This window comes from Phascolarctos cinereus, unplaced genomic scaffold, assembly GCF_003287225.1.
Source record: "Phascolarctos cinereus isolate Bilbo 61053 unplaced genomic scaffold, phaCin_HiC Scaffold_726;HRSCAF=1367, whole genome shotgun sequence".
Taxonomy (NCBI): domain Eukaryota; kingdom Metazoa; phylum Chordata; class Mammalia; order Diprotodontia; family Phascolarctidae; genus Phascolarctos; species Phascolarctos cinereus.
This window is the reverse complement of record NW_027556098.1, coordinates 143,619,146-143,623,837: the sequence shown is the minus strand read 5'-3', so window position 1 is coordinate 143,623,837 and position 4,692 is coordinate 143,619,146. Positions and strand designations below refer to the sequence as shown.

Here is a 4,692-nt window from a genome sequence, read left to right as displayed (position 1 = left end):
AAATGTTACTATTGCATAATCTTTGAACAATCTGCTAGGCTACTACAGGTACTTCTGGAATGCTGAGTTCTTGAAGCAGCACCTTGCAGGTGCGCATTGACTTAGAAAACCACATATTGACGTTATCTGTGTTCTATGGTATTTTTATTTATTTTGTTAAATATTGCTCAGTTACCTTTTCATCTGGTTCAGGCTGCATTCTGTGTTGCTGGCAGTGTTGGACACCTTTGCTCTAAGGCTCATGCTTAGTCATCCTAGGGACAGAGATTTTCTGATTCAGGAAAGATAATGTGGTATGTAGGAAAACAGAACTTAGAGATTATTTATTAATTTATTTGTTAATTTATGGAATAAAAGAAGCATTTCCATAAAACATACAATAAAAAGAGAATTGCACATGAAACTGCAAATCTATTGGGTAGGGGCAGCTATGTGGTGCAGTGGATAAAGCTCTGACCTTAGAGTCAGGAGGATCTGAGTTCAAATCCGGCCTCATATACTTGATACTTACTGGCTGTGTGACCCTTGGCAAGTCATTTAATCCAATTGCCTAGCTAAAAAAAAATCTGTTGAGTAGAATGCTCTTATCCCTTTTAAATATATAATAAAGTTATCAAGTAAATTATTTTTTAAACTTTTTTTTCTTTTCTTCTCTCCCACCCCCACCCTGGAGATGGCTACAATTAAACACAAATGTGTATGTATATGTGTATGTGTGTGTATATATACATATATATAAATTATTCTATACATACTTCTATTTATCAGTTCTTTCTCAGGATACAGATAGTGTCTTCCTTCATATGTCCTTTGTAGTTAATTTGAGAATTTATAATAGTCAAAATGATTTAGTCACTCAAAGTTGTTTTTAAAACAATATTGCTGTATACAGTGTTCTCTTGGTTCTGCTCATTTCTCTCTTCATTATTTCATGCAAGTCTTTCCATGTTTTTCTTAGATCATCGAGCTCATTATTTCTTATAGCACAGTAGTATCCATCATGATCATATACCACAATTTATTCAGCCATTCCTTGCAAATAATATGATGATATACTTGGAAAATCCCAAAGATACAACTAAAAAGTTAGTTGAAACAATGAATAATTTTAGCAAAGTAGCACGATATAAAGTAAATCCATGTAAATCATTAGCATTCACAAACAAAACCCTGCAAAAAGAGATAGTAGGAGATGCCTCATTTTAGATAACTCTAGACAGTATAAAATACCTGGGAAGACACCTGCCAAAAAAAACCAGGAACTATATAAAAACCAAACTTTTAATGACTGGGGCCTATAGAGAGTGCCTAATGGTCCTTATTCTGAAAGTGAATCATAACTGCACCATACAATAGCTGAACTGGTATGCTAACAGCCAATTTACATGATCATGTCGAATTCAGATTAACTCTAGTCACAGCCTAGAAGTTAGTGTATAGGTATTGTTATTTTTTTTATTAAATCTCTGATAATAATTTGTTATCATTTGCCTTACATTTGCCTCTTTTTGCCATAAAATTAGAATGTGGAAAATTATCTGGGACTTTAAGAGTTTTAATGAATCTAGGTTTTACAGTTAAACTTGGTTTCAATAAAACTTCAGTAAATAGCAAAGTTTTAAGCACAGAGTCAACCCTCATTAAGGACAAGCTGACAATAAAAGTCAACAGGTACTTTAAAGAACAGGACAAATGAGGTTCAGAAGTCAGGAATCTTGGAAGTTCTCACTATTTTACCCAAAGCTGAATGCCTCCATTTCCTGTTTTGTAAAATGGAAATAATCATAGCACCTACCTCCCAAGGTTGTTGTGAGGGTAAAATGAGATCATGTTTATAAGAGATAAAATTTGAGGTGCAGGAATTATGGTTTGTAAAGAGTTTTGCAGCCTCCCTACCCCACCTCAAGAAACTGGGAGACCAAGCATTCTAAAAAGCAGAGAAGAAATCTCAAGACTGCACTAATTTTACAACTACTGACCAGCCCTTGATGAGTCAAATGCCTAGGAATTCCTTTAAAATTCTCCTGAGGCAGCTGAAATGCCACTTTACGTGGAATTTGTTGAAGACTGATCTGCTTAATCTGAAAGATGCAATAACCGAGCAGATTGAATTTCTAGATATGAAATCTGAGGTCACTCTTTATAACCTATTGCCCTACGTAAAATATCTGAAAGGTCAAAATGAGGAGGCATGGAGATGCTTGAAACATGCAGAAGAGAGAATCCAGGTGCAGCATGCTGATTGAGTGGAAAGAAGTAGCTTTGGAACCTGGGGAACTTGGACTGGGTGAATTATTCCATGGAAAGAGTTCCCAAAGCACAGCCTTATGTAGACAAGGCACAAAAAGGCTACATGAATTTAATGTGAGGAAGGGTGAGCTCCCTAAAGTATTATGAAAGGGTCAGTGCATGTTTTGAGAAGGCCCTGAAAATAGAACCCAGCAGCCCCAAATTGAATTCTGGTTTTGCAATCACAATCGTTTGGATGATGGTAGATATTACTGTCAAAAGGTATCGTCCCTGGACCCTTGCTGGAGAGCAATTGAACTCAATACTGACAGTCTGTTTGTTATGACCCTTTTTCCCTGAAGCTTCAAGACCTAATACTTCAAGACCTAATACAGGAAGCTGAAGGAGAACAGTACCTTCAGGAGGCCTTGGAGATATCCTCACAGCCTAAAGTCCTTCGCCATGCAGCAAAATTTCACTGGAGACAAAACTTTCCCAGTAAAGCTCTTTAGTTCTTAAAAATCACCTTGCAGACAATGCCCATTTGTGCTTCCTTGCATCACCAGATGGGAGTTTCCTATAAAGTCCTAATGATCCTAATGAAGCAGTCAATCAAAAAAAAAAAAGGAAGAAAGAAAGAAAGAAAGAAAGAAAAGAAAGAAAGAAAGAAAGAAAGAAAGAAAGAAAAAAAACAAAAGAAAAAAGACCCAGGGAAAAAGAGAAAGGGAACTGAGAGTTGATTTAGTCTATCATGAATCATTTTCTTTTTTTAAAAAGTTTTTTATTTTTTCCAATTACATGTAAAGACAATTTTTAACATTCATTTAAAAAATTGAGATCCAAATTTTCTCCCTCTCTTCCCTCCCCTCTCCCTAAAAGGTAAGAATTTTAAACAGGTTATATATGCACAATCATGTAAAACATATTCCCATATTAGCCATATTGTGAAAGAAGTAACAAACCAAAAGGGAAAAAAAGCATGAAAAAGACAAAGCAAGTGAAAATAGTATGCCATCAATCTGCATTCAGACTCCACCTGTTCTTTCTCTGGATTTAGATAGCATTTTCCATCATGAGTCCTTTGGAATTGCTTTGGATCATCGTATTGCTGAGAAGAGCTAAGTTACTCCTAGCTGTTCATTCCACAACGTTGCTGTTTCTGTGTACAATGTTGTCAAGAATTATTTTCCAGCACCTGTGCAGAGTTCCATGTTTATGTTTGCTTACACAGACCCAGCCACCAAGATTACTGAGGACGGTCAGTATGAAAAGACTGAAGATGTGGTTTAGAAAGCACTTCACCTGGAGCATGTAACAGAGGAAAACAAGGCACAGGTCCATTTCCACCAGAACTGCTTTCAGGAGACTCACAAGAAATCTGTTGATGCTGTTGTTCATAAGAACATCACTATTTAGAAGGAATAAAGAGAAAAGCAGAGTCTTCTATCGCATCCAAACTGATGAGTGCACTGCAGAAACTGGCGTCAGGTGCCTTTATGAGAATGCTTTGATGTAAAGAGCTTTGGCACCCTGGGCTTCATTTACAAGCTGAAGGGACAAAAGAGAGAAGCTATGGAGAGCTGAGGGAGAGTCCTGAAGCTGGATACAGAGAAAGGGGACCACCTAACCTCCATCAGTGCCCTGTTTGAATTGGTGCTGTCTTTTTGATCTTCCAGTTTGTAGCATGGGTGGCTCAGGGCTGCATTCCTGAGCTGGAAGGAGAAATGAGACAAGCAAAGAAATGCTAGAACAGAGTCCTCGTTTTGAAGCTCTCCTTTTAAATCCTCCAATTTGTACTATGAACCCTAAAAAAAAATTAGGTTTACAACAGACTGTGATATTGAATACTAGGACTCAAATGGACTCGAGAGACCATCTTATCCAACTTATTTTGTATAAATGTAATATGGTAGTAATGTAAAAATTACTGTTTCAAAAAATATTCTTCCCTTTACCTCTATCCTTTATAGTAAAACTTCAACACATCCTCTTCCATTTTCCTTTTAAAAGAATTTTTAGATCTTTGCTTTGAGGTATATACATACATATGAATATATACATATACACATATATAATTTAACGTGTCTATATGTGTGTTTGGCAGAGTATGTGTGTGTATGTGTGTGTGTGTGTGTGAAAACCTCATTCTGGCTCCAAGTCATGGAACATTAATAATGTCTAGCTACAAGACCAGGGAGTCACTAAATATTATGCTATTTATAAGTAATCTGTTGCCTAAGGCAATGAATGACTTAATGGAGCCTTGAATTAATGTGTAACTTAAGAAATAGACTGTTCTACATATATATAGATTGCCAGAAGAATAACTCAAGCTTTTGTGAGTCTATTTGTTCCATTACTTAGATGAGAAAGAGGGAAGGGATAAAGGAAGAAAATATTGGGAGAAGAAAGAGGAATAATTTGGCAAACTAGCTTATTTGTTAATTTGCTTCCTTATTATAT

General features: G+C 36.2%; 1 pseudogene; it reads left to right on the top strand.

Annotated features, from left to right (window-relative positions):
• The first annotated feature begins 1,988 nt into the window (after positions 1 to 1,988).
• On the top strand, positions 1,989 to 3,897 carry LOC110192087 (interferon-induced protein with tetratricopeptide repeats 5-like; annotated as a pseudogene).
• Positions 3,898 to 4,692: the final 795 nt, after the last annotated feature.